General features: G+C 39.6%; 1 protein-coding gene across 3 annotated transcripts in view; it reads right to left on the bottom strand.

The window, feature by feature from the left end:
* TBC1D4 (TBC1 domain family member 4) overlaps nt 1-18522 on the bottom strand; it is a 107507-nt gene that overhangs the window by 62390 nt on the left and 26595 nt on the right. The window lies entirely within an intron of this gene.

The raw sequence follows: 18522 nt of genomic DNA, 5'->3' as shown, positions 1-18522 counted from the left end.
TCATTTACAAAAAATCAAAGTTTTGCCAACCCAACTCTGCCCAGCACATTCACGGGTTTCATGTGCAGGATTTCTCTGAGCACAGGCGAAAAAACATGGCCTGTGAAACTCTATCCAGCAGCTACTGTTAAACAACTGGCAAAATTGGAGTTTCAGAGCTATAAAGTCCATAGGTAATTTAAAGTATTTAGTGTCTACTAGACTGAAGAGGGGAGGGAGCTGCTCTAATACAAGATGTCCCTTCATCACTTTAAGAACAAAGCTTTATTTATATTATTTGACTGCTTATCTGAACACCACCCTACGTTATCTAGCAAAACACACACTGTTCTTTTGTGATAAAACACCTCGCACTGAGTTAACCTTGCATTTCCACCAGACCTTGAACACATTTACTGAAGCCCATTACAGGCACCGCAGGTAGCACAGAAACAGCAGATTTCAGGTTTACGTCCTCAGCCTGGATTTAATCAGCCACTTAACAAAGCCTCTGCATGCCCACAGATCTGAGAAGAGCAATCACTGAGAAGCTAAATGCTTTTAGATGGATGCTGCTTGCATAGTGTATTAATACAAAGTTAATTAAATTATGTATTGTGTTTAAATACTGTATGTACTTTGATAGCCAAGGGAGGATAGTCAAGATGACATGGGAGGACAAAACAAATGTGATGATAACAGGGACAGCCCTAAATGAAATGATAGATCCAATGCTTGATTGAAGTTTGCTTTTCCCCTTTCCTGAATAAGAATCACAGTCTGAATGCAAAGCCTTTGTGTTTTCCCCTGGAGAGATTTTTTCTCAACTTTCCCACTTTCCACCACTGCAACCCAGTGCCAGCAGAAATTAGAGCCATATAAGAGGACGTGCAAAGTTGGTAGGCAGCACTGAAAGAAACCCTTCATTCTGCATACAGGGAAAAGGCAGAAGTCTAAAAATAATAGAAAAAAGAAAAAGAGCTCAAGTTTACCTTTCCAAGTAGACACTTTTTGTTGTTCTTCCCTTTCCAGAAAGCCACACTGCAATTTAGGAGCCTATATGCCCCTCTCAGCTAATTAAAAACTGGATGTTGGATGGAGCATCCCATGGCAAGGTGACTGCAGGGCTCCTCCATGAGGAAAGGCCAGGGCTGCCCCATACCAGACACAGCCTATACGAGAAAAGGCAAAAAACACTGGATAAGACGTGACTGAGGAAAAAAGGGGCAAGAAGCAGCCCTGCGAACACCCAGGTGAAAGAAAAAGGAGGGGATGAGCTGCTCCAGATGCCAGTGGAGATTCCCCTTTCGGGCTCAGGAGAGAGAGGGCATAGCAAGGCAGGCTCTTGAGAGGAGCCCAAGGGCCCCCAGCCTTTTCCAAAGGACTGCAGCCATGGTGAGGCCACACAGTGGAGCAGGGGCAAAGCACGAGGAGGAAGGAGAGGCAGAGAGGAACCGTTATGGACTGCCAACCACAACCCGCATTCCCCATCCCCCTGAACCGCTGGGAGCAGAGGGGAAGGCCAGGAATGAAGAAGTGAGGTGGTTTAATTCTTTTTTTTTTTTTTCCTTTTTTTTTTTTTCTTTTCTTTCTCAACATCCAAATTGATTTCAGTTGGACAAAAAATGAATTTTCTCCAAGTCTGTTTTGCCCATGATGGTAAGTGATCTGCCTGTCTTTAGCTCAACCTATGAATTTTTCCATCCTATTTTCTCCCCATTTCCATTTGGGGGGGGTAGGTGTCCAGCTGCTGTGCTGGGCAAGGTTAACCCACACTTACTATTTCATTACACTTACTATTTCATTACTACCAATATACTGCTAAATATTCTTATTTCTTCTTCAAGCACAGCCTACTTTTTGGATTTAATCACAGTGCTACACAGCACAGCATGGATGACCAACACAGTAATAATCCCTGAACTGTACAGACACTGCAGGTCCTACTGCGTGCCTTTGCTGCTAGCAACCCGCTGACAGACATATCACCAGTGGGGGAGAATTCAAACTTTAAGCAGAAAATTATCTTGTGGCAAACACCAAATGCTGTCTCTACACCTGCAACTTAATCCCAGAGCTGTTCTTGTGCCTCAGGGAGCACACCAGTTACAGGAGACTTTTGCACCCTAAGCTTTGTGGTTTTACATCTGTAGCCACATTCAGCTGAGACACAGCCAGGAACTGGACAGCAGGACTTTATTTTAATATGAGGTCAGCAAGGAAGGGAGCAAGAGACATCCACTGCACGCAAAGGTGCAGTAAATAAACCTTGTGGCACGCACAGTGGGCTTCAGAGCACTTGGCAAGGGAACAGAAGCGTGGCCGAGAGGCTACAATCCCCAGCCTTGTTTGTTCCTGTTGTTCTGCTCTCTTCTGAGAGCTCACTGAGGACCTTCTGCAAGTGCATTTAGTTTTAAAAGCAGAAACTGAAAAAGTAGTCCTCATTATATTAAGAATGGCAAAAAGTGAACTTGTTCACTACATCATTCATTCTATTCCTGTGCAAGTTCATTTATTTGGCAGACCTGCCAAATAAGTTCACCACTAAAAGGTTACGGTTACAATACTGAACTTGTTAATCTATCTGCTCGGAGGAAAAAGAACTTACTTTTCTGAGGCATTCAAGAAGGAGATGAAAAGTGGAAACCTCTGCTCTTTCCAGCAGTAATTACTATCCCACCCTGTCCCACCAGTGTTCCTCCATTATTGTAAAGATGCAGACTCTATCTAAGCTGTCTCCTTTCATGTCCACGTCCAGAAGAGTCCAGCTACACTGCATTCTAGAATCATTTCTAATAAGCAGGTCTCTGTGAAAGAACAGGGGGTCTTCCTCTCAAATTCAACTGCAGGATCAGAGTTTTAAATGCCTGCATAGGTTCATCCACTCTGATGTACGTTGTAAGACCTCTATAATGTAATTGTAAAGCCTATGCTATAGAAAAAGAAAGAAAATATTTTTCTTACATGAGAATTATTATAACTTCTGTTAAAACATTTTCTGCATCTTTTTGTTGTTGTTGTTAACCAGAAGCAGCCTAGGTATAATGTCAAAACATTTTGGGAGTGTGTGGGTGGTTTTTTTTTTTGTTGTTTCTAAGTAAGTCACCTTTTCTCACCTAATCCCTGACAGCTGAAGGAGCTTGTTTGTTCTTTAGAAGAATGAGGGGGTTATGTGTGCTTCAGTCCTACCTGTTTGACTAGGAAGCTAAAGAGGAAATGCTCTTCATTTACTTGCTAGCAGTGAAGGGGAGGAGCAATGAAACTTGTTTGCTCAAATGCTGCCCTTCCACTGATGTATCATTTAAGAAAAGAAAAAAAAAAAAAGACAAACACCACTCTGCTATGATGTTACATAAAAATGGAGTGCAACGATTTTGAAGGTCTTTTTACTTTAACTTTAAAAGCTTCTCCACTTTCATCTGACTTTTTTCGCCTTTAAATAAAGCCTAAGCTTTTCTTGCAGGCTATAGTGAACAAATTAAGTCTACATATTTTTTCTCCTTTGTTCCTCCTCTTTGCTCACAAAACTTAAACCAAAGAACAAAGTCCATCTGTCCCAAGAGAAGACAGAAGATAAAGCTTTCCCCCCTCTATTTCACCTGCCATTCATATATTTAACTGCTTGCTAACATTTCCTTAAGCAGCCAAATTCAAGACAGCCTAAAATTGTTCAAACAAGGTGGGCCAGCAGCATCCACTTAGTGTCTTTCCTAATCTTTCTGAAGGCACTCATACTGACACCATTGTCCTATGCATTCAAGGAGTCAGATATGGTTTAGAAGACGCACCCTGCACACTTAAGCAATGTAGAAAGGCCTCCATCAAACATTTTTTTTTTCCTCCTTGAAATATAGGATTGAGTCTTTATGTACTAAGCAACTGAAAATATTACAACCACGCAACTTCTACATGAACTTGGAGAACTAAGAGGAAAGCTAAGTGCTTTACACTGAATTCTGCCTGGAAACACTTCAAAGCAACGACAAAGCACTTTCAAGGATTTGGTAAGAATTGTGTAAAAGTGATATAAAAGCTCCAATTTTAAAAGCTCCAAGTCACACACGATTCATATTCAAATGTATTTTTAGGCATCAAGTTCTGTTTCTTCGTACTTCAGAAAGTGATATTCCAGATATTCCATTCCCTAGTAAAGTCAAGTCATATTGCATAGCAGATAAGTAGCATGAAGAGTGAAATCTAGTTTATGTTTCATTGTTTTGTTTTGCTTCTAAATGAAATTACATCATCAGTTCCATCTCGCTTTCTCCATACTAATAAGCATCCAGAGCCCAAGTCTCCCACTAAATTTGACTTCTCGTTGCCCTAAGATCAATCATATGTTTGCCATGAGGTGGGGATTTTTAGTTTTTTTGCTTGCTTGTTTTTTTTGAGGAGAAGGGAGAGAAGGGAGGAAGAGAAAGTGAGCAAGTGGCTGGGTAATGCAGAGACACCCACACAGAGAATTGTCAAGCATGTACTGAAGGCATCTGCTCTGCTCAGCTGGCCAATGCACCATAGAAGTGTGCTCTAATCAAACATCAGCTGCAGCTGGCATAACACAGTTTCTTGTCCAGCAAGTAGCTGAGGACATAGGATAATATGGAAAACTACAGGACTAAAGAATAAAGAAAAAAATGAATCACTTTACATGAAATAAATTCTTATTGTGGATTTTATTTGCATGTTTTTTATTTCTGCTTTCATCTCACCAGATGATTTCACATTTGTTTTCTAGGAAATACTGAAGGCCTAACAGAATCTTCTGAGGTATCCAGCAGATTACAATACAATTTTCTTATCTCTTACAAGCAGAAGGAAGTGGATCAAAACGACGTAGTCCCTAACTCACAAAATGGCATGAGCATTTGTTTTGCAGCAATCTAGACTTGTTTCTTACTACGCAATGTTTTACAATTTCACACCAACACTAACACGGTGTTAGTCATTTCAGGCATGGTGAAGATCCCTTTGCTTCACAAGTGCAAGACCTCCTTTCCTACTCCTTCTTAGCTCCAAACACATTGCAGTATTTCATTGGTTACATTCCTAGTTCTCTACACTATTAACCCAAATAACTCAAAATGCTGATAAACCACATAGCCACTACATTATTGATCATCACCAATGCCATATCGATTTGCTACATTTAATATTGACCTGTTCATACTTACGCTTAGCAATATGTCATTCAACACTGTCTGCTGCTTAATAATTTGCCTGCATTTTCTCGCCTTCGATACTGCCTCTGAAGCCAAATTAGAGACTTAACATCTGGAGCTTGCCCCTCCAGTAAAGGCTTACACTGAAGAGCAACAAGACAGAGCCACATCCTCAGCAGGACAATGGTGAGTCCAACACAACTCTGTTAGCTTGTCTCATGGTGCTTGTCCATGGCTTCTACAAGTAAAGACTTCACATTTTACAGATACACAAAAACTGTCCCTTATTTCCTTCCAGTGTTACACAACCCTTATGCACTCAAACCATTCTCAATTTTGGGTATAGGCAGCAAGTATTTTGCTATTTTGTAAGACAAAGCAAAAGCTACTTAAGCTACAGCCAAGTTCAATTTTACAAAAAAAAAAAAAAAAAGAGAGAGAATCTGTTTTTCTATCATATTCATTTTCAATAAAAAGATGGACTCCGAATAGCACATAAGACACTGATATAGTACCGTGTTCAGCTGATCAGAGGTCTTCATATCCAAGGCAGCCATGTAATACTTTAAAACTGTCTTTGGTCTCATATTTTAATGATAGTAAGCTAAAGAACTTATGAAGTAGTTCTGAGACTGTTGATCAAAACACAAATTATCATGCTTTAGACAAGACTATTTATTACGAGTTATATTAAGTTACATGTGAGACTGGATTAATAATTTAGGGGAAAGTAAATAAAAGATGGTGAGGAATATTATTATCATACCTTATTCATGTGTAGTAATCTGATGAAGATGGAGCTTGAGTCTTTAGCTGTATCCCACCCTGTCATGCTGTCTCTTGCCCCTTAGTATCTTCCCATTTTTCTCCCAAAATAAGTTTTTCTGACTGAAGAATCTGAATTCACACTACAGGCAGTGGAAACAGAGTTAGATAACAAAACACCTTTCAACCAAGCCTTGAGGTAGACATTTTGTCAGGCACGAGCACCCCAGACTCCACAGACTTAATTTACTAGGCTGCCACTGATGTATAATGGCAACTTGAACATCTCAGTTAAGCACAGGTTTGCGTGCCTTTGGGTGAATAAATTCAGGACAGTGAAACAGCAATAATCCACTAACACTGAGCTCAATTTTTTATCACCTCTGCATAAACCAGCCCTAAGGTAGGGCCCCAAACCAGGCAAGAGTCCCTTTGAAGATAAAGACACTCAGCTTATCTTCTGTTGTCTAGCATTTTTCAGTTTATTAAAAAAATAAATAAATAAAATTCCAATCTGGTTTCCACTGAAGTCATTGGGAAGACTCATTTTCAAATGAGCACCATACCAGAACCAAACTTACTCAATCTAATCTGTTATCTTGAGTAATACTGAACAGGTGAAAGCTTTTTTTTTTTTTCCCTTCATCCTGGTTATTTACTTACAACTCCTAATTATTTTCCTAGTTATTTCCTATTACCTTTGCATCTCTGCTTCATATAAGTTAGGAATTAATTCCTATTTGTAAAAACCTCATTCCTTTTAAAGCAAATTCTTCATACACCACCATCTACCCACCCCCCAGTTACACCATTTAAAAAGTGAGTTAAGGCAACAGAGGCATTTCCTAATATCCACCTACTTAATTATGAGAATTTATGTCCTTTAATTTTGGTTTGTAGCCAGACTTTAGCCTTCTTCTCCAGGACAGATTTATATATAAATATATATATATGAAAACTTTTTGACATATATACACGTATATGTTAGAAAGCCTTCAAATCTTCCCTTTACCTTGCACTATTATCCAGAAGGTTCTTAACCCTGTAGCATGGCTAAATGATCAACTGTCATTTGAGCTGCTAACGAACCAGCGGTACGATTTGTTATCAGCCAAATGATAAACATCAGAGAAGGCAGGGCTTTTCCTGCTACATTCTGCACACCTGACAGCGGCATTTCAAAGGTTTCCAACCACAGTCCCTGGTAATAAGCACACTCTAACAGGAAGAAAGCCACACATCTATAGTATAGCAGGTACAACAACCTTCTGCCCTACTGCTGTCCCCTGATGTACTCATTAAGAGAGAGTTCCCTTCTTAATGAGTAGGCCTGAGAAAAAGGAAGCAATCTGAGAGGGAGCAGTCTCCCTGCTACCAGCTCTGGATCCCTTTCAATTAAAATTTATGTTTAGCAAGATAAACCCAAGGGAGGCTTGAGCTAAGTTGCATCTAGCAAACCTGGGATCTTCAGGGAATCCCACCGCAAAGCTCCAGCGAGTTGCTGCGGGATCACCTCACGCACATTTATGGAACAATTTACCACACTTGGACAGGTCTGCGAAAAAACTCTCCCGGCTCCTCCCTTATATCTGGGAGTTTACAGCTTCCAAGAAATCCTTGCACAAGTTTTAGACATTAATCAATGCATGCTTGATGACCCTTGCTTACAGAAAGCAACTAAACATATTTCAAAATCTCAGACTGAGATATATATTTCCTCTTGTGCAAATGGTGGTTCTGCTAGCTCCAAGTGGTTAACTTTGGCAATAACAATGATTATGAAAAAAAAAAAGAAAAAAATAAAGAAAGAAAAAGACATTTAAGGAGTTTTCTAAAGTTTCATTCTAACAGATATCTTTATTGGACCAGCTTCACCAAAACCGTGCTGTGCATTGACAGTGGTCTAGAAAAGCATATGAACTTTCAGAAAATAATACAGGTTTCTACACAAGTAATCAACTTGAAAGTTTGGACAAAGGCAGAGGCAAAACGCACAAGACCTGAAAAGTGATAATACTATCAAATACTCAAGAGCTTAGCAAAAGACAAACCCTTGTCACATACATGTAGGTCTCCTCCAACCGATTCTGTTGGTCAATTTCTGTTTTTTGTTGTTGTTGTTTTGTTTTGTTTTTGTTTGTTTGTTTTGTTTTGGCTTTGCTTTTACCTAAACAGAGTTGGAGGGTAAAAAAAAATAAACATCTAGGTTCAAATTGTACATGAAACTTAGTTTATATCCACTTGTTGGAAAGATCATCCTTGGCAATTTGACTTCTGACAGCAGAAAAATTTATGGAGGTGATCCAAACGAGGTCGGAGAGGGTCATCTGCAAGTGATGACAATGAAGTAACCTGTAGAAGAGAACCCATTTGCTGGAAGTTGCATGGCACTGTGAAGGCAACACCTGAACATCTTCCAGTGCCATCACCTGGCAAACAAGGTATTGCTTAGAGTCCCATGAAACTCAGCTACAGTATACCAGTTGATTCCGTGGCCCCAAGTACCATTGCTTAAGTATTTTATTAAATGTAACCTCTGTACTTAACTTCAACAGGATTTTTGCCCCCTTTTTTTCCTGTCCTGCACCTATGTAACTGAAAGATATCAATTCAACTACTACAGCTATGAAGACAGCTCAGTTGAAAAGGAGATATATCAATGTGTATCAGTGAAGAACCTTACTTTTAAATAGGGAAAATGATTTTGGAGTTAAATCTCTATAAGATTTAGACCTTTCACATGTCAGGATTTCAATAAATATTATGGCAGTAGTCAAATAACACTTTTAGAAAGTTCTGCAAAAATTAATAAGAGATTTTGTTCTCAGTGACAGAAGAAAGAACAGTAGGTAGCATTTTTCTCGTTCTTTGGGGAAAGCTGTACAAGCAGCAGTAAGAGCAGTTCTCTAATAAGAGCCAACTGATGCTCAGCAGGCCGAAGTTGTTTTTTATGATTTCTACTTAAAATGACCAGTAGAACAGGCTGAGAATACACCCAATCAACCACACCTCCTACAACAGAAAATTCCTTTACTTAAAAGCCAACTGTTATACCACTAACTATTCCAAAAGATGCCAAGACTTGTTCCCAACCAACAGCTCTGCTACAACAACATTGCTGATACTGATACAGCGGCAGCTATGACACTACCTGGCAGCACATAACCACCTACCTGGACTTTGTTCTTGAACATGGTAATGAGTAAGGGAAAAATATCTTGCAGCACTATAAATTATTATTGCTACATCAGTGATTTGGTCTGGCAGTCTCTCCAAAACCATCAGCATAAGAAGAAGAGGTCTTGTGCACCAGGTAGACATGATGATAAAGGTATTTAACAGTGTCTTCAATTACAAAAATATAAACTAGCTGAATGCACCCAAATGAAAAGGGGTTTTCAGAGACAAGACAAGTTTATTCTTGCAGATGTAGTATCTGTTCTCATTGATAAGATTCAGGCTAACAATTTACCTAAATATTAGCATTTGGAACAATAAAGTCGGAGCAATATGTCACCATTCAGTGGATCTTTTTAAAATCCTTTGGTATGAACCACAGATGCACCTAAGTACCTGAAAGGAAGCATGCAACCATTTAAAGGCAATTAGTTTATGGAATAAGTGATGAAGGAAATGTTTGAGCCTCTCAAGAGACCCCATTAAAAAGTTTTATTAGAAGGTATGTCGGATGAGAAGTTTTGTTGTATATAAATTCCTAACAGAGAACTCCCTGTCTAACCCTGCCTCTGAATCAAATATATTACCAAAGAGGCTCATAATCTTAATGGAAGGGAGGCTTAAAATTTTTTTGAGTGCCTCAATGATCAAACAGAAATCAGAGCATACATCTTCAGAGCACAATTATCAAGCAACTGACATCTTTGCAGCTGATGACCAGCCAGGTTAGCCTACCAAAGTAAAACCCCAGTGTTTTTATACATGCTGTTTCTGCACAGCATATCCCATGGCTGGTTGCACTGACGTGCTTTCATCCTAGCTGAGGGTGGGAGGGAGACACTATATGGCTGCTATATTACTACTTTGAGAAAAGAACAGATATTGCAAAGTTACTGTAGAGCTGCCAGCACTTGAACAATTCTCCCTGTATCTTTCCTGCAAAGCAGACAGGTTTGAACAAGAGCTGGAATGTGTCTTGTGCCCTGACCTGTGCCTGTTTCAGGGCTGGTCTGAAGGTTTTCCACACCACTGGTGAGGTCTAATGAAAGAGAGCATGGGCTTAACAGAGATGTGCTGAAACGTGGCATTGAATTAGTTTACAAGGTCTTATGATCCTAGGTACCCAACCATGCACATTCAACAACAGGGCTGCCATCCAGCAGAACTCTTCCAGAGAATACTGTTATGTAAAGAGCAGGAAATAAGGGAAGTGCACTCTCCTGTCTTTAAGAAGATCTGGAAGTCTCATCCATCTTTCACTTTCATAAAATGACAATAGCAATGTACCTAAGAAAGTTTTACCTCCTTCAGTGTAACAAACTAGGTTGCTCTAACTAAAAACAGACTAGACATTGTCCTGTTCTTTCCTTAAATCTATTAGCTTCTCAACTGATTTTTGTCTTTTAAAGTCAAAAGGACCTCCACCTAAAGTTTTAATTAAACTATTTGCCTTAGGAAGTTGTTTTGCTGTTTGTAAAACATGGTTTGTAGTTGAACAACCTGGGGAGGACTATAAGAGGGAAGAAAGTATTCTGTGCTTTAGTTCCCCTTACTAGGAAGAAACAGAAGGGATATATCCTGCATCTTCCTTTTCCTTAAAACCTACACATGCGCCAAATCAGAAGCTAGCATCACCAAACACTAGAAAAGCCTGATCTGATTACAGAAAAGAAACATACCATGCAATTTTAACTGCCGGTCATTCAATAGGGGAATTCAAATTCATAGTGTTGGGATTTATCAGTCAGATGTTCCCTACATGTAACTCCCTTTGGGGTGGGGAGAGGAAAAACACATCTTTTAAAGATTACATTTTACATGTGCAGTGTAACTCAATACCACACACAGAGTGAACAGAATGATGCACACCAGCCTGAAACCACTGTTTCACCAACAAAAATTCCCTTCCAGGTCCAGAACACTGCCAACATTTTGGGGTTTTGTTACACAACTGCAAGAACCATTTCAGCTCCTGCTGTTTGCAGATTTTCTCTGCTAACAATTGTTAAAGACTGTTTTTCCTACTGTGTTATGGAACAATGGGAATGATAAATGTACCCAAGAGCAATATTTGAGTCCAAGATTATTGATATCAAGTGTTGGTGTTTGGCATGAGATAAACTAAGCTCTGCTACATGACGGACCCCTCTGCCAAAACCCTAACCTCATTTTCCATAGGGGAAAAAAAACAAAACCAAACCTCTGTACAAGTAAAAATATTGTTAGGAAAGTTATCCAGTTTAAAAGGTACAGCTAGTCCCACTATTTCTTAGGCATTGACAGTAAAATTTACGCAGCTAAGCCCAGGCATGTTTGATCTGCTGTTCAGAATGGAGCACCATAAAGATCTTGGCTTTGCACATAACGTGTCTCTTCCAGGACAGAGCTGTAACACCAACAGTCACTAGTGCGCCTTGGCCCACTTTCTTTTTAATCAAGGATGTTTGTTTATTCAGCCATTCCAAACTGGGTGAAAGTAGGGTTTTGCTTTGGTAAACTTCGATCACTGTCAGCTCTCCCCTGGGAATCATTGTTCATGACGGCATAATTTGCTTATCTTAGTATTTCAGTATTTTCTCCTATTTGTACCGAACATCCTTTATATCAAAAGGTACACATACCACTGTTATTTGAAACACTTCAAAGCTTTGCCATTTAAAAGCAGCTGCAGCTTATCCCCATAAGCAGCAGCTTCAGGCGCCTCTTTCATCCAGTGCTGGACGTGTCTCATGAGCTCTGCACTCCCAGACTCAGGTGTGTGAGACGGACAGCATGCACCTTAGAGCAGTGGCATGAGGATGTTGCAGCAGGAGAGGATGTAGGATTGGAGCTGTGTTTTAGGAGGATGCTCAGAGGTAAGGTGAGACGCAAGGACAGCAGGAATGAATTGCCATCGTTCTACATAAGTGATATATATACAACTGCTGCATTAATGATAAAGGCAAATTCCCAAGGAGTGATATTTAGTAATACTACATACAAGTAGCTTCTCAAAAGCTGATGCAAAGCATGAGGTGCACAAGTGCAGAATGTGTTTCAGCTAAGGTAACCAAAGGTTTATCATTTTTGATAAATGAAGTAGCATAATCAGAGGTTGAAACCATTCTGTAAAACTTAAGTGTTACAAGAACCAAATTACATCTAAAGCATTTACTTGTATGTGACTACATGCAAATCCAGTGCTTTGGTAAGCTTTAGCAATAAAAAGGGGAACATGCGGAAGTTTGGCACAATATGCACATTGCTTAAGGCACTCTGAACAACACAAAGGAACAGACAAAATTGTTTGAAATGGAAACACTTGAAAAAAAAAATTATCTCCTGCCTTACTAGGCGTACAATCCTTGTGTGTCAATTGAAAGACACCATGAGTTGATACAGGATTATAAAAAATGAGAAAATTGGACTTTTTCTTCGTAAAGTCTTATAATATGGCTTCAAGTCTGTAGAAGTGACATGAAAAGATTACCCTTTAAACATATTGCTGCCGAGACACAAGAGACTATTTTCCAGACTAGTTCAACCCTTCCTGCATTAATAATACTTCTCTCTCCCTTAGCAACTCTAGCATTGTTCTAATGCACATAGTACAAGTACCTTACAGCAAATCGTGCTGCAGAACCTCTTAAACCGTATGCCTGTGAATGGAATTAAGAGGAAATTCTTATTTCTTTAAGTGGAAATTGCTGGAAGAATGTAAATTGTTCATCAGCAAGGTCAATGGAACAGACAGAGCTTAGGTTAAGATGCCTACTCCTTAGAAATGTGGTGGCTGTAATTGTGGTGTATCCAATTGCACATAGCAGAAGCACATGTCAAGTGTGCCTCTGTCTGTGTAGACGTTGTGTGGAGTGGCATGAGCCAGTTTTGCTGTTCAGAGAGATCAACTCGAGAAATAAGCAACAGGGACAGTCATGTCATTTTAAGTGTAGCAAAGAAAAGGAGGCAAAGATGTCTATCTTGTAAGTGATATACTACATATTTTATTGAATTATTCTCCTCAGCCTCCATTACAACTCCATTTTCCCTATCCACATCTGCAGCTCACAACCAATTGTAGCTTACATCAATATTTGCATAACAGACTCATAAGCCTCAGCTTGAATTCAATATTTGACCTTGTTACTCCCGTAGCACGCTGAGCCTCACTTCCCTACATGCTTTGATAAACCAGAGAAGTCATAGTACCAAGACACCACAGCAGAAAATCCCTTAAAAACATCATAAATACCAGCTGCGTACCAAAATTATTAGAGAGCAATTTAGTTGAAAAAACTCTGGAGATCTCATGAATAATTTGCATTTGCTGTAATTTCATGATTTGTGATGCACACATTCCCTCTTGCAGGCTATGAAAACCATGCATCAGGGAACCAACATTGAACAGGAGAGCATCAGCACGGGCAGCAACCAAATCCCACAGTTGTACGTAAGGATATTTTGTGACTCTATAGTTTGAAACTTCTTTTTAGTCTGGCAAAGAAGTGATTTCATTAGTAATATTAAACTGCAGTGTGAAATTTCACACATTCTGCCAGAAAAAGATTACCATGTTTTTAATCATGACACTTTTAAATCAGCAGGCAATTTGACAGCCCTATTGTGGAAACATTTCCTGATACTATTAGTAAAATAATTCTGGCTCTGAAATTCAGACTCTAGGTTTTTCTCATTAATTAAATACAAAGGCAGTGAAACCCAAGATTCATATAAGCTTTCAATCATTAATCAAAAGAAGTGTTGGCAAACTCCTTATCTGAGACAAAAAATCACCCAAGTAATTTACAGCTCAGAACTTTTCTCATACTCCTGCATAATACAGGAAATAGGTACAACTTAAAGAAAGTGTTTGTACCCATTTATACAAGTAAAATGAATTACCTGTTTCTGAAGATGTGTTTTGCTAAGCGAACATTGATTCACAAATATTCCATTTTGCATTAATAAGAACATTTTCTTTATGTCCTACTTCATGCACAAAACAAAAAGAAATGAGTCATAGAAATGAATGCTGAAACACCCACGTTCATCACAGACCAAGATGGTCCAGCACGACCTATTCACTCACTGGAGGAGCTCCTTTATCAAGGAACTACTTCTTCATCAGCAAGATTATTTCATTTACACTGTTGTGTAGACTCAGTTGCTGTTAGATGTGACCAGCTCTATTAGTTCCCAACAGTCAACTCCACGTGAAGCTCTCTGCAAGCACTCTGAAGCTTTGCTGTACTGTGATTAATTCAAACACGTGCTCCTCACACTACCTGTCAAGTGGCTACAATTGCCTTTAAGTTCCTCTACAGAGTTCATTCAGTAACTTGACCTAAGCTTCGGAAACAGAGACAACCTTTAGAGGAAAAATCTTTTACAGAAGACTTTTGACACTGTACTGCTACTCTCCAAAACACACAAGGAGGATGTGGCAGGCCATCATACAGCTGAAATAACTCCACCTGAATCCCAACACTTTTATTTTTATTTTTTTAAATCAGGCATGACTGGGAAAACACTATGAATACTATGAGTTTAATAATAAAGTGTTTTCAGTTTTCCCTCTCCAAATGCAATAATGAATTTCTACCAATTCTACCTCTTGAGAAGATAACTTCTTTTTTCACAGTTCATTCTAAGCAAAAACTGCCCAAGTCACGACAACCAGAGTGATCTAGGTAAACTAGCCCCTCTAAAACAGTGTTAATGCCTTGGAAGACACTGTTCACTATCTTTTGGTTACTAATCTCCTGCACCTGTAGTAGATACCAGCTGACTGAAAGCACTCTCTGGACACGCATTTCTTGACTGTGAGCATCACCATCTCTTTCCTGAATGGGTACTTGATGAATTTAACATGGCAAAACACGTTTTTGACAAATATGAAAGACACTGAAGGGAGGGCTGTGCATCACTGTGGGTAATTACCTGGCCAAGTGTTTTGCTGATACTTTCAGAATCATCGAATATCCTGAGTTGGAAGGGACCCACAAAGATCATCAACTCCAACTCCTGGCTCCACAGAAGGCCACTCAAAAAAATCTAAACATATGTCTGAGAGCATCATCCAAACACTTATTGAACTCTGGCAGGCTCAGTGCTGTGACCACTGCCCTGGGGAGCCTGTCCCAGTGCCTGACCACCCTCTGGGTGAAGAACTACCCCCCTGCCTGACCCTCAGGTCCTGTCGCTGTCCCCAGAGAGCAGAGCTCAGCGCCTGCCCCTCCGTTCCCCTCGTGAGGGAGCTGCAGGCCGCCATGAGGGACTGAGCAAACCCAGGAACCTCATACGTCTTCCCCTCCAGGACTTTCACCATCTTTGTGACCCTCCTTTGGGCACTCTCTAATAGCTTTATGTCCTTTCTCATATTGTGACACCTAAAACTGTACAGAGTACTTGAGGTGAAGCCACCAAAATAAATTTGTTTGAAAATACTCTTTGATACCCTTCAATCTGCCACTTTCTTCCAATTCCAGTTCAAAGCCTCATCCCTGCTCACCCAAGTTGTGCATACAGACTCACACCCAGGTGTCCTGTTGGCTCTCAGTCTTACCCAGTTGTTTTCCTCAAACATGAGGCATATCCTTAAGCAAAGGATAATCTGCTGCATGGCCCCTTTTACAATAAGGGACAACAGTAAGATTGGATCAGATTTGACTCTTTTTCCCCTAGTATCACAGCACTAACCTTCAACTGTACCACTTCACCCTCTATCACCCCTTATCCTCCCTTTACATTTGAAGGGCTCTGAACCACATGAAGCACCTACCTACCCTTGGAGGCCCTGTGCCTACTCTACAAGAAACCCAGACCAAAGCCCAAGATGCGGGGCAGCATGGACACTGCCCATATCCTCCAAATGGAGCTAGCCAGGCAGGCTCAGAGGGCTCTGATCTGTTTGGTGCTGGAGTCAAGAACCACTTCCCAGAGCAGGTGGCTTTAGCAGGATGTATGACAAATCAAAGAAGCTCTTCAAGGACAGTATCGTCTCTTTATTTATGCTTGCACAGCACCCACTGCAATGCAGCATTGAGTCTAGCTGTTCAGCTGTGCAAGAGAGACCTCAACTGTTAATGCTATCAGCTTCCCTGTAATTAGATTAAACCTGTCACTCAAAGCTGTACTTCGCACGAAACACTATCACATCCAGCAAGGCACATGCTGTTCACAATGTCATTACCCTCTAAGAATGTTAAAACCAGTGATAGATTCACGTGCTTTTCAGCATCAATACATTTAATGCTTATTTCTTAGGCAGTTTTGTTCTCCAGGAACAGCAGGACCCCACAGTAACACACCGAGTTCAATGGGAGTTCATCACATATCTAAGCTCTGCTCCTATCTGAACTCTGAAACACTGCTTTGAAGAACTAATGCATCCCATACCACTGATGGAGACATTACTTCATGAAGGTAGCACTTTATGAAATACAGGGCACAGTGATAGGATTTTTCAGGTTAATCTCCTATGCATACCTCAATTTGAAATCCCAGCAATAATGACTGAGAGTACCAGCTCTTTGGATGCAGGAAGGTAACAGACTGATCAATATAATTCAGAGCACTAAGCTTATGTCTCTGCACTACAGTGGAGCTTTTCCTTGGCTTCAGCTTTTGTCCTCCCCCAGACTAGGAAAGTATCAAAACTAAAGGACCCCATTTCTATTCCCCAGCCTGCTGACTGGGTTGGTAGTCAGAAATAACTTAACAACTCTGATACATTTACAGAGCATTACAACATCAACAGTTATTGCACTATTAGGCCTTTTGGACAAGGTTCAGATTTTTGTGGACCTCTGAATTGAGAGAAGGATTTCTATTCTATATTTTCACTTTATAATCAGAGGGAACCTTAAAATATGAGTTTAGACTCCTCCTTAACCCAGATATATTTGGGATATGCAACCCACTGCACAAAGCTATCCTACTTGTCTTTATCTTCTCCATCTTCATAGACCTCTGCAGTACTAGCTCCACAGCACTGGTGTCTCAGTTCTGCCAGATACATCAACGCTACGCTCCGCACCAAGCACCTAGTAATCTCCGTGTTTAGGTAACTTGTAAATATGAATGTATAAAGAGACCTGCATGCTATGACTTCTGCTCTTTTTCTTTTTTTTTCCTCACCTCACCAAAGCTTTTATGGAATACAAAATGCACCCAAGAATAAAGCATGTCTCACCAACATAGCTATTCTAGTCAAAGTTTTCTACTGAATGATATTTTTTTCCGAATTGCTTTCCAAAGAAACTATTCCAGAATACATTGCAAGTCCAACCCACACAGCAAGCTGTTCTGAAGAACCAGTTCTGCCATCGTATCCTAAACAGTTTTACTATGTAGGCAATACCATGGAAGTCTGGTAACAAGCATGAATTGAAAAACAAAGACAAATAGAGAAAAATGAGAAATAATAATCTTATGAGTAGAGTAGAATTTGCATAGGAAAACAGGAGTTCTAATGCAGCAGACCATCTGCTACAGACAATCTCCATGACTTTAGGAAAGGGATTTTATTTATTTATTTATTATAGCTTCAGTCCCTTGCTGCAACAGTAATGATTTAGATAGAAAACCATAAGCATGAAATACTGATATTTATAATTTGTTTTTCACAATAGCTTTTGTTTTAACAATAAATAAATAAATAAAATAATATAGCTACCTATACATAAAGGAAAAAATCTGATTTCATAAAGCAAAAGACTACACAAATAGCACTAAGAGATGCATTGCACTGAAGCATTATCAACAGTAAATAACTTGGAGGGCAGGAGAAAGAAATAAGGCATTGTATAAGTCGGCTCTGGAGGCATTCTAATAAACTATATGAAATCTTAAAGTAGGATATTTACATAAATAAAACAGCTACTAAAATCAAGCAATTTCTTTGATTTCCTTCATTGTCTTTCACCACGTTATACAACATATACTAAACTATAACATGAAAGAAAATTAAACACAAAAAAACAACCCTTATGTCTACAAAAGCTGTTCATTTGTATCTACTAATATACTGAAAGGCACTACAAATTTCCATTTGAATAACACATAAACAGTAAATAGCTGAATTCCCTTTCCTAGAAGTACAGTCATATTAACTTAGTCTAACACATACTCTAATTTTCCTCAGAAATGCTGGCAACTGGTGGAGGTGGAGCCAAGATGGAGATGGGGCCATATCTAACATGATCATTTTCAAATTTGTCTTTTCTGCATCTAGGCAAGAGGAGTAGCATTTGATTGCTTCACTATATCAAGAAGTACCCAACTGCAAATGTGCTAATGATTTAGCATTCTAGGTTCTTGCCCTGCAATTTATTTCTACATCTCCTTCTATATATTGTTCTACTGAGGCCTTGAAACCTCAAGCCAAAAAAATAACAAACCCCTTTGCAATCATGATATTCCTTGTTTTGAACAATCTTAAAAGCTATCTCAAATACACTCT

The sequence above is a fragment of the Anas platyrhynchos genome, chromosome 1, assembly GCF_047663525.1.
Source record: "Anas platyrhynchos isolate ZD024472 breed Pekin duck chromosome 1, IASCAAS_PekinDuck_T2T, whole genome shotgun sequence".
Taxonomy (NCBI): domain Eukaryota; kingdom Metazoa; phylum Chordata; class Aves; order Anseriformes; family Anatidae; genus Anas; species Anas platyrhynchos.
This window is presented reverse-complemented; position numbering and strand designations above follow the sequence as displayed.